General features: G+C 50.7%; 1 protein-coding gene across 3 annotated transcripts in view; it reads right to left on the bottom strand.

Annotated features, from left to right (window-relative positions):
* The window catches only part of LanB2 (laminin subunit gamma-1), a 255938-nt gene that overhangs the window by 48669 nt on the left and 194972 nt on the right, over positions 1 to 12297 (bottom strand). The gene's annotated exons all lie outside the window — the stretch shown is intronic.

Raw genomic sequence — 12297 nt, 5'->3', positions numbered from 1 at the left:
CTTCCCACATGATTTCCTCGCTGTCTGAACCGCTGGAGCTCCCACAGACACTAGCGCCAGCTCTGGTAATTACTTGACGAAACTCTCTGCAAACGGGTCTGCGTAGCTTGTCGCGGCCCACTCCGCTGCGGCATTTCGCTTAACCATGTGTTGGTGGGATATGTTCATCGTTGTTTTCAAGGCGGCGCACTTGTATTGGCGGCGAGGAGAATCGCCATCTGTCGGAAGCGCCTCACTTGCGCAGTATAAGGGATCACACGGCGCCCTCCTTACAGGACTGGACATTTATGCAGGCACTCTCAGAACGACGGAAGTTTTTGACAGTCGATCTTAGGCAAACTGAAAGCACAGAATCGTTCACAGACTCTTTACCGAATACGTACAGTACGTGAACGCCACTGTGCGCGGTCGCCGCGATGGAGTCTCCCGTACCGGCTTCTTGCGTGAAAGGTAGGCAAACCCTGAGAGTAAACTATGTGAAATATGTTCTTATAGTGGGCTGTCTGTGTAAACAAATGGGGCATAACAGAATGGAGCCTCAATCCAGCGATCACATGGGTTCACAGCGACCGACTGCGCGTCTGCATGCATGTTCGTGCACAATGATTTTCTTTCGCTGTGAGCGCGTTTTCGCACCATGTCGTGAGCTTTAGGCCGCAGCATATGAGCATTTGACACTAGCAACCATTGTTGCATGGATGCTATCAGAACTGTTAAAAAATAATTCCGTTATAGAGACTTCGAGTACGCCGAGCTATGGCAACTGTGATGTGCCGTCGCGACGATTCAATCTTTCTTTGTCTTCTAAATTCTTGGACATTTCAATATTATTACTCAAGTTGCGTCGCAGTGTATGTTTATCCGTCTTCTCAGCGTGCGATTTCCCTCTGCTTCTTTTTCGTGATCCAGTGCATTAATTCATAATACATACATGACCATATGCCGTGCCTTTTTTTAATGTGCGTCTTACCGCTCCCTTTCCGTTCCCGCGAACTTGCCAGTATGTAGCATCAACAAGTTCATAGACCAAACTGTCATGACATTAGCCGGGCAGCGGGCGCGGGCGAGCGTCTCAGTGCGCGTTTTCTGCTACTCACCGAACATCGCGCAGTCCCGGCGCCGTAGCAGAAATGTTCCTCGCGTCGTGCTTGCTGCATACCCGAGTTGTAGCCGATGGCTGTCTGCCGGTTCTAAGTTTCGCCAGCCAAGCTTCACGCAGCTCCTTGCCCTGTGGCTACGTGTGAATAAGGCTGACACCGGGCTCCGTTGCATGCGTCCTGCACTGCGGCATCGAGCAGTAGCCTACCATGCTGCACGCCTCCAAAGGCAGCCATTACCTATTATAGTACTTTCAAATGTTGTCAAGCATACACCCAAGGCGGTAAAGCCTCACCACTTAATCAGAACCGCGGCGCAGGTGGGACTTTAAACTTTCGTTTTCAGCTTGCTTCGGCGCTTCCAAAACAGCCGACGCGGCCGCTATGTCCACTTGATCCCTCATGCCACGTTACGCCGACGGTGGCGCTAGCTTTTCCAGTGGTCGAGCTCGCCGCCAATAAAGCCCCTCCATCACGAAGGTAGGAAACTAAGGAGAGGCCCTACCCCCTCTACGCGCTAGGAGAAAAATGTGGCGGAAATGACGTAGTAGGTTCTCATTTTTTTCGCTGCTTTCGTTATTTTTTTTGCTGTATGGCCACGCCTTTTGGGCCACAATGACGGCGTTGTTATGGTTTTGAGCGCTCACACGTGTTTCTCTGGTAGGTTTCGTGCCCTGGCAAAGGCGCTGTGTGGGCGGGTTTGCGTTAGTCACCGTGTCTTGTTGCGCTGTGTTACCTGCACCGTGCTCTGCCGGATGTTGCGCGAGCGCGCGCGATACCACGCGCAGCGCGGCGTGGTTTCGCGAAAGATGTAAACAAGAGAGGAGGGTGGCCCAAAAGGCGGAGCATCGCCATGAGCAACGCCAACTTCCGGCTTCACTTTTGCTTCACAAAGAGTGACGTCAGGGCCTCTCCTTAGTTTCCTTCCTCCGTGTCCTCCATCCACGCGCCACCGCCGCTTGCTTAAGTAGCGACAACCTTTGTTGTGCGCCGCCCATGGAGGAAGGAAACTGAGGAGAGGCCCTACCCCCTCCGCGCGCTAGGAGACAAGTGTGGAGGAAGTGACGTAGTAGGGTCTCCTCTTTTTCGCTGATTTTGTATTTCTTTGCCGTGGCGGCCACGCCTTTCGGGCCTCAATGGCGGCTCTGTTTTGATTCTGTGCGCTCACACGTGTTGCTCCGTAGGTTTCGTACCGTGGCAAAGGCGCCGTGCGGGCAGGTTTACGTTGTTCTCCGAGTTTTGTTGCGCTGCGTTATCTGGACCGTACCCTCCCGGATGTTGCTGTGGCTAGGTGGGACAAGAGGAACTAAAGTTCGTGAAATGAACTCGCATGCAACGCTGTACGCAATGTACCACGCCACGGCAATGACAACGGACGATGGAAACTCCGCAGGAAATTTTGTCCTCTTTGGCGGAATCATGCTAACGTGCTAACGATTGTTTAGTATTGCTGCGGAGCGCACGAGTCCGAGCAGCACGGTTGCGCGCAGCGCGGCGTGGTTTTGCGAGAAATGTAAACAAGAGAGGAGAGCTGGCCCGATAGGCGGAGCAACGCCATGAGCAACGCCAACTTCCGGCTTCACTTTAGCTTCACAAAGAGTGACGTCAGGGCCTCTCCTGAGTTTCCTTCCTACGTGACGCCGCCTTTACCCTCACACCAAATCCGGTTTCGGCACTTCCGGTTTCAAGACTTCCGGTTCCGCCGTTTCCGCTTCCTGGAGTTGCGCTGCGGGAATTTCCGCTTTGACTGCTGTTAGACGATGTCATAGAATAAAGAACGATGGTGAGACGGCCGCGCGTGCTTAGAAGAGCTGTGGCAGTCACCATGAGAAGAATGCAAAGGGGACAAGCTGTTGTATACCGCTGAAGTAGTAGTTCGTGCTCGCTGTTTTCCAAATGCACAAATAACGGCAGTGGTCTCCGAGCACCCAGGCACTATACATTCCGCTGTACGTTGTCTCTCGTGGGACAACCCGTCGCAGGTTGACGCGAAGCAGCGAACACGATCATATCGCTGATTACAATAGGCGGTGGTTCTTGGATGGAATCGCATTCACAGTTTAAACCGCAGCTGGTGCAATTAAAGCCTCTCCATCGACGCGAAAGTAAACAACGCTAAAAAACAAAAAAAATAACATAGCGTCACTTCCACTTGGAACAGGAAGCTGCAGCTACGTAAGTTCCGCTTGACGCCGGAACCAAGGGGGTGAATGGGAGAGGATCGTGGAGGAGGAGGGTAGGTTGGCGGCAGTTAACCTGGCCGGCGGAAACGTGTATGGAAGGGCTTTAGCCGCCAATAGACAAGAACGGCACCGCGAGCGGCACTGCTGGATGGATGGATGGATGGATAGATGGATGTTATGAGCGTCCCATTTGGAACGGGGCGGTGGTTTGCGCCACCAAGCTCTTGCTATTATATTGCATAATGTCCTACCTAGGTTAAACAATAAAAAAAGAAAAAGAAAACACTATGAAATCCCACAACCAAATTTTCTGATCCCCTATTGCGAACTGTGCTTTTGTACGTCTCCGTTTCCTGTCGTTTCCTTACTTTTCTTCCTCCAATCGCCTCTTACTAATGCCTACTGTGGACATGTTTACATTTCCACTGCTCTCTCTGAACCCAAGGGCTGGAATAAATCCTGGAACCATTACGCCTTTCCACATACCTCGGAGGACCTCGTACCTATTGCATCCCCATAGCGCTCTGTGCTTCATTATGGCTGCATTTCTCTTCCCCTTAACTGTTATTGTTTTTTCCTGTGTTTCCATATATCTATTGCCTTCGTTTATCCATATACCGGGATATTTATATTCTGTTATTTATATTCTGCTGCGCCGGCGTTGAGAGCCCTGCATGCGGGGCGAAATTCAAATAGCGGATGGTGCGCCTCTCCCATCTCTCGTTCGCACCGCCTTGATTGCCTCCTGCACTGCGCGTGTTTGGGCAGGTTTCGTACCGCGCGCGGTGTGTGCCTACGTGTGCGTGCCTGGCGTTTTATTCGAAGGACGATGCACAGTCTGTTTCACATTTAGGGGAAAACTCGGAGCGCATTGCATCGCGATGCGGCGAGCGCTTGAGTCAGGCGGCGGCAGCAGCCCGCGCAGGCTGGGGTGCTCGAGGGGCGGGGTCTTGAACGGCGTCGTCTGCTACGGCGGCGCGCGCTGGCCGCATTGTCGGGAAGCGTTCTACTGTCAGTTGCAGTGCGCCGATCTCATCGTTACTGCGTGAAGTGAGCCGGTTTTCTTTACTAAGCGTTGTGCGACGCCCACTGGTACGCCTCGAACGTAAGTTCATCGCTTGAAAGGTGCAGGGCAGTCATAGACGACGTACCGATTCCATACGTTCTTGACGGCCCGTTCCTGGAAGGCGATTATATATTCTAACACGATAGGCCGCCGATCCACACTGCTCGCGTTGTGCAAGAACTGCTGGAAGAGCGCGCCGTCACTCTCTTGGAGTGGCCGCCTCAATCCCTGTGCGCTAACATCATTTAAAATGTCTGGGGCTCGTTCAAAGTATCGCTTGCGCACCATCTCCTCTATCCGTCGCCCGAGGATAGGCTTCGATCCACCATCGTCAGCGACTGAGACGCGCTGCGAATGAACACATCCCTGATCAAGACACTCTACACTTCACTGCCTTCCAGGATGAGCGCTGTCACCGCTGCCGCTGGGGATGACGAGATACTAACTGAAGTTCGGAGCGTGACGTGTCCAATTCCCCGCCGGCGGGCAGGGTCTGTCTGGTGTAGTGAATGATTGTCGAGAAAAATCACTTCCAGCTCATTGTCCTAACCTTAAACATTCCTTTAAACGTATCCGTTTGTTTAATCGTGTTCGACCCCCATAGTTATCATTGTTGAGTTCTTTGTTTTCCTTTCGAGTCTAATAAAGACTGAGCACATTGCGCGCACATCTTCGTGCGTCTTGTCGCTGCTTATTACGGTAGCACACACAGTGAAGAAATATACGTGCACGCGCTCAGTACCCCGGCCTTTCGAAAGAACAATCGAAGCATGCTGTCAAAAGAAGTTTGTGGAGCTCCATTATCGCCAATCAAGGCTCAGAATTTGGCGTCGCACAAGGTTTAGTCAAGAATATCAGCTCAGTTCCCGCAGTACCGATGAAATCGGTGCACTGCCCCTGACAGTAGCACGCTTCCCGACAATGCGGACAGCGCGCGCCGCCGTAGCAGACGACGCAGATCACGACTCCGCCCCTCGAGCGTCTGCGCCTGCTCGAGCTGCTAGCGCCACACGACTCCATTGCTTGCCGCATCGCGATGCAATACGTTCTGAGTTTTCCCCTAAGTGTGAAACAGACTGTACACACTCCTATTTGCCTTTGAGAAGATCGGTACGCTTGACGATTATGTTTATGGCTGCAATGCGGCGAAAGGGCAGCGTCTGCTTAGCCATGAAAGTGACGCTGAGCAGGTAATTGGAAACGACACCGTATGTGCCGCCGGAAAAATCGTCGGCACTGTTGTGCCATTACCACCAGCCCGGATTCCGAATCTACAAGATGCCGAATCGATCCTGCGAACGCCCTTTGGACAAACCCGGGGCTGCGCCGAAAGGCACAGCGCCCTAATTCTCCCTTGCCAAGTCAAGATGCTGAGCCGTCAGGCAGCGGAGTCCTGCGGAGAAGCATCGGCGAGCGACATGTCCAAAGTGCAACCAAGTGCCAGACAGTCCGGCGCCGTACCTCCCTTTGCCTGGAGGTCACCGCGCCCGCCAACTTTGAACCGGGGGGGGGGGGGGGCAGCGCGGTCGCTGGTTGGACCTCTCGGACGACCGTCGAGTACTGGCTTTGTATTGGGCCGTTTGAGTGACAATGGTTTCTCGGGGCATTATAAGCCGCGACGAGCCGCCTGGAAAACCGGATCCGCCGACCCACCGGGAGCCAGTGCCGCTCTCGACTGGAGTGAGATGTGTCACGCGTTTTCGCCGGACGTCGCCGTGCGGGAACAGTCGCGTTTGCTGTGAGCTCTCGGCCCCTGTGCCGATCCGATCTTGTCCTGTATAATGACCTGTATATAATGTATAAAGTCCCTTTCGTTATTCTCACCGACGCCTGACTCGGAGTCTTCGCTACCAACGCTCTGTCACGAAACGGGTGACGAGCGCTACGGGACTACCACAAAGTCGTAATAGTGGTGACAGCGGTGCAAAGTCGTAACAACACATACGATGCGGCACATACATACGACACATACGAGCTATAGTCATTTTTGCAGTTTCACAAAATGTTTGCTACAAATCCGTGTTGTCTCTGATGGCGGCAACGGACTTCCATCGACACTGTGCGGAAATAAACAAAATGTATCGCTGCATAACGGAAGTACGACATGCGCACACAACTTTAACTAGTACGTCCCCTACAATATCGAATATAGGCAGCAATGTAAATAGCTTGGCCATTTTTTAACAGTGCTCAAGAGACGGAAGTTGAAAGTATTAGTAATCATTTCTGCTTCAGCAATGCCAGCGCAACCAAGACGCGGGCGTGTGTCGTCCAGTAACTCGATCGATCGGTGCAGTGGTGATGCAGGAATGAACTCCGGTCATGTTCAATGCATCGTGCACATATTCAGTTTCTCGGCACGCGTGAACTTCGGCCACTGCTAGCGCATACAAAAGAAGTGGTTTCCATTCTTGGGCAGCGCATGCACACACAAACGAAACACAAGAAGACAGGACAAGCGCTGGTCGAACAACTGAGTCTTTATATGAATAAAAGGATTATATACCGAGTAACTACTAAATTCATGTGGGTTGCATATAAAAACCGTCATACACTCAGGAGTGATCAATGAACGAGCTCGCTTCGTTTGTCAGTTGTTTATTTCGTTCGGCGCACCGCAGTAATCCATGTCTGTCGTCTGCTTTTTTCGTACCGTTTTCTTGTGAATCGGCAGAATTTCACTGGTGGCATCAACCCTTTCGTGTTTACATTGCTGTCGTGACAGTTAACAACACAATAATAATTTCCGGTCAGCTGAAGAGGCGCCGTCGCAAACAAGAGACTGCAAAAAAGAAGTGAGGCGTGCAGACAGGACACAGGAGTAGAAAAGTGGACAACACGAACGCCGACTACCAACTGAAGGAGGAGCGCCAGTTTTAATGCGCAAGTCCGGCGCCTATTAGAAGCAGGTTATCCTTGTGTAGCGGTGGCCACTGTGGCTGAGCGCCTAAAGAAGTCGGTTTCGAGAGGGACGGACGTGATTACAGAAAGCAGTAATAGCAAAAAAAGAGTAGTGGCTATTGCGTATATTCATTCAGTGTCGCACAGGCTTAAAAAAGTTGCTAGCAGATATGATGTTAATGTTGCTTTCACTGCTCCCAATAAGCTAGGTAAGATATGCGCTGGCGCAGAGAATAAAAAGGAGCGGGCAAAAGACTAAAAACGAACAGATATTTGTCCAGTGAAGCACAATAAGAACAACAGTTTTACTCACTGTCGTATGCGCGTGGTTTATAAAATTCCCCTTAGCTGTGGCCAGTTCTACGTAGGGCAAACGGGACGGTGTATCAATCAGAGGCTAATGGAACATAAAAGGTCGTTAATCGGTGGATCGCCTTCTAATCTTTCGCTACATTCCCGAGATTGTAACTGCACGCCAGAGTTAGATGAATGCGCGATATTGTACAGGCATAAGAATGAAGATACGCGTCTTATGGTAGAGGCATGGCATATCTATAATGGTGGAAGTGTGTGCGTGAGTCAGCCTTCGATTACTTTACATAAGGAACAGATTAAGTGCCTTAACAGTTATCTCTCACGTAGACCGGCACGTGTACCCAACTGACACGTGGTGTTACCATTCCTGAGCATGCGCAGATGAGTTTTGTGTCTTCTTTGTTTTTTCGCCTCAGTGCCCCCTTCAGTTGATAGTCGGCGTTCGTGTTGTCCACTTCTCTACTTTTGTGTCCTGTCTGCACGCCTCACTTCTTTTTTGCATAATGAATCCTTACCAACTAGCTCAGCTTTCTGTCGTTCTAAGAGACTGCTGCGCGGGTACTCAACGCGGGCGCGATCGTGAAGGGAAGCGGCGGCGGAAACCCGTTGGAGGTGAAATCGTTCCGCCAGGGGAGAAATGAGCGCTGGAGTCTAGGATGAAACTTGGCGTGCGGACGTCTATGGACGCATGCACGGGAAGACACAGACGCGAGCTGTTTGCTTGTTTTGGCGTTCGTGCATAAATCCACAAGTATGCTGCCTTTACAACCTGTGTTCTCAATTCGGCGTGACAACCAGGCGACGGCAAGGGACGACGGGCCCGTCGCCAAGGTCGTTGTCCCATGCGGCTTGCGATGCTCCCTGCAATATCCGTGTACTGACCACCTAGTCGAGCGACTGCAGTTGCGTGCACACGCCGTGTGCATCGCCGCCGGACAGAGAGTCGCTCAGAGATTGGCCAACAAGGAAACTGCTGGACAAAAGCCGGCAGAATACTTCGCTCGGAGTTGCAGGACCGCTCACGTGCTTTCTACGCTCTCATGCAGAATGGCGGAGAGGCGTGAAACAAAAAGGGGGAGGATCGCGATTTACGAATTTGGGTTTGCGTTTAGACGGACGCATTGCATCATCGGAAAATAAGGCCCATTTTCGATTTAATCCCACCATCGCAAGGCTGCTGTGATTGCAACGAAATGAGCGAAAATTAACGAACTAACGGTAAGCCACAAACGCCCATATCCAGTGGATACTGAAGCACGCGCAGCACTATACAGGCACTCCTTAGAAGACGCATGCGTACAATAGACGGAACCACGATGGTGTAAAGTATGAGCACGTGCTCTGTACAGTTGGCTGAGATATGCCACAGGTTCCCTTAATAGACTTTTTAAAATATATAGAGCAAACCTGTACTTTGACACCTGAGCCAACTTACGACGCAAACCTCCTTCCAATACTGATACGCCATGACTGTATATAATGTCGCAGCCTACGTGTACCGATTGTGTATTTTCCTGTCTTTCCCAGCCTGCTAAGGCATGTTGCGCTATATCTTTTCTCTTTATTGGCCTTTTCTGAAGCACATTATGGGCACTGCAGTGCGAGAAATGCGGTGGAAGTATTCTCACGCTTCTGAGAACTGAGAGGAACGCACAATGTGCAGCGCTTTTCTCGGAACCATTGACCGCAAGTTCCGATATAGCAACTCAGTGTGTTGCTATTTTCCACTGGTCTTAAAGGGCCAGGCCACACAGCAAACTTGGGTTATAAGCTGGAAGTTGATGCTCTAGGGAGAGTTCTGCCGCAAGAGTTTTTCAAATTCATTAATAGGCGAGATAGAAATACGGCGGCGAACCCGTGACTTCAGGAGGCGAGCGCCATGCACCGCCAACATGGATCTCCGCACCCCTGCGTTCTCCTCGAGGAACGCGTGACTCATACTTCACGGGCCCCGCCTTCATTTTTTCCTTTGCTTTCTTTTCTGTTTTTCTGCTGCGCACTTTCGCTGACGGCGTCGCGCGCGAGCTGTTTGCCTCGTTTCGCGCAGCGCACCATTTTGCACGCTGAGAACACCCGACTAGCGGAACAGCGCTACACGAACACTGGGGCAGACACACCAAAGAGCGTGATCGCACGCTTCGGTGGCATAGCCTAGTCATCTGCGCGTGCACGAAACAAGCGAAACGGAAGTGCACCTCTCTCTTGTTGCGGTGTGAAGTAAAACACGAGACATTCGGTTTGTCAGTTTTATTATTATTGAACACTCCAGGCGCATTTCTGTTGTCGGCGTCCCCATGAGGTTCCGTTGTCAAGTGCAAGGGCGACAAAATCGTCGCCGCACGCGAGCGAAAGCGCGCGAGGGTGAGCCGGCGAATGCGTGACACTTTGCTTGTTAATTTAGTTAGTGAGCGAATGTTTACAAGTTTATACGGCTGATAAAACTACTGTCCTTACCTCGTATAGCTATCTACTAATTTCCTATCGCAATCGATGCTTCGCCTTTCGGGCGACACTGCGACTTTTTTTTTCTCGAAACTTTAGTTCGTCTATTGAAGCAACAGATTACACAAATAAAAGACGTTGTATTTGTGTGTATATAACCTAGATGGCGCTACGCACGCGCCTTATCAGGGCGCGTACCCTATATATTAGCTGTGCAGGGTGATATGGGCTGGACTAGTTTTGAAGTGAGGGAAGCTCGCAGTAAAATTGATTATGAAGAACGACTGAGGAATATGGAAGAAAGTAACTGAGCTGGGAGAGTGTTGAGGCATCCGTACAGGACATACATTGATTCACAGTGGAGGAAACGGAAGCTTACCACTAGGAAGCTTACCAGCAAGTATGCGGCCTGTAGGGTGTGCAACACAGCAACAAAGAACGTCAAGCGGAAAGTCAGAGAGGCGGAAATAAATTCATGGGTGGCGGCAATGGAAAATAAACCTGCCGCGAGTAACTTAAGAGGAAAAAACGAAATCAGGAAAGAAACAATTTATGATAACTCCAAGGGAAGCTCATTGCTTTTCGAAGCAAGATCGGGATGCCTCAGAACACGCACCTATAAAGCGAGATATAAGACGGAAGAAGAAGCATGTGCTTGCTGCGGTAAAGCTAGGGAGACTAAGGAGCATGTTTTATTAGAACATGGAGGAAGGAAACTGAGGAGAGGTACTACCCACTCCGCGCGCTAGGAGAAAAGTGTAGAGGAAGTGACGTAGTAGGTTCTGCTCTTTTTTGCTGCTTTTGTATTTCTTTGCCGTAGCGGCCACGCCTTTCGGGCCTCAATGGCGGCTCTGTTTTCGTTCTGCGCGCTCACACGTGTTGCTCCGTAGGTTTCGTACCGTGGCAAAGGCGCCGTGCGGGCAGGTTTGTGCAGGTCTCCGTGTTTTGTTGCGCTGCGTTATCTGGACCGTGCTCTCCCGGATGTTGCTGTGGCCAGGTGGGACAGTAGGAACTAAATTTCGTGAAATGAACGCGCATGTAACGCTGTACGCAATGTACCACGCCAAGGCAATGGCAACGGACGAAGGAAAATATCCGCGGGAAATTTTGCCCTCTTTGGCGGAATCATTCTAACGTGTTAACGATTGCTTAGTATTGCTGCGGAGCGCGCGGGTCCAAGGAGCACGGTTGCGCGCAGCGCGGCGTGGTTTTGCGAGAAATGTAAACAAGAGAGGAGAGCTGGCCCGATAGGCGGAACAACGCCATGAGCAACGCCAACTTCCGGCTTCACTTTAGCTTCACAAAGAGTGACGTCAGGGCCTCTCCTGAGTTTCCTTCCTCCGTGTATTAGAATGTGAAGACGTGTACCCAGCGGTGGATTTAGGCGCTACTGGCCTCCTTGAAGCCGTTGGGTTCAGAGAGAGCAGCGGAAAAGTAAACATGTCCGCAAATAGAGATTAGTAAGAGGCGATTGGAAGAAAAGTAGGGAAGCGACAGAAAACGGAGACGTACAAAAGCAAAGTTCGCAATAGGTGGTCAGAAAATTTGGTTGTGGGAGTTCATATTGTTTTTTCATATTTATTTATTTTTTAACCTAGGTAGGACATTAGGCAGTATAATAGCAAGAGCTTGGTGGCGCAAGCACCGCCCTGTTCCAAAGGGGACGCTCATAACATCCATCCATCCATCACGTCAGATGACGCATGCACCTGTTTCTAACTATATAGAGTTTCTCACTATATTACCTAGAGGGAATTCGGGTGCTGCTGCGCTGTGGTATGCATGGGAATGCCCGTACATTGTGACTTCGGATTGGCATCGTTCTCGGAGAGCCAGGCAAGCACCGTTCCGTCTGTCACGATGATTCGTTTTCTACTAAAACTGCTCGTAAAAAGCAGTTTTAGCTTTATTATTACACAAAATCATGTTTTGTTTAACTATGAGAACTTGTTATTGCATGTACAATTGTATGATTCGTAAAAAGTATCAGCGGGCCGCTAAAGTTGGAGGACAGACGACAAGATTCGTGCTCGCTTTGAAACAGTTTGTCGTCTGTTCTTGCTTTTCTTCCCATTGTAGGTGAGTAGAAATGCAATATGCATGAATGGAAACATTTTATGAAGGTTTTACTTTACGAACGCGTTATTTGTGTAGCCATATCCACGTTTTAGACGAAGCCTCTTACCACACGAGCCAACATATACCGTCATTCCCATGAGGGCACAGCGCCCCTTAAGAAACGCCCATAGACGGTGGCGCCAGATTTCCCTCTAGGTGTTATAGTGAGAAACTC

This window comes from Dermacentor variabilis, unplaced genomic scaffold, assembly GCF_050947875.1.
Source record: "Dermacentor variabilis isolate Ectoservices unplaced genomic scaffold, ASM5094787v1 scaffold_19, whole genome shotgun sequence".
Taxonomy (NCBI): Eukaryota; Metazoa; Arthropoda; class Arachnida; order Ixodida; family Ixodidae; genus Dermacentor; species Dermacentor variabilis.
The sequence above is the reverse complement of the archived record's forward strand: the minus strand, read 5'-3'. Positions and strand labels throughout refer to the sequence as shown.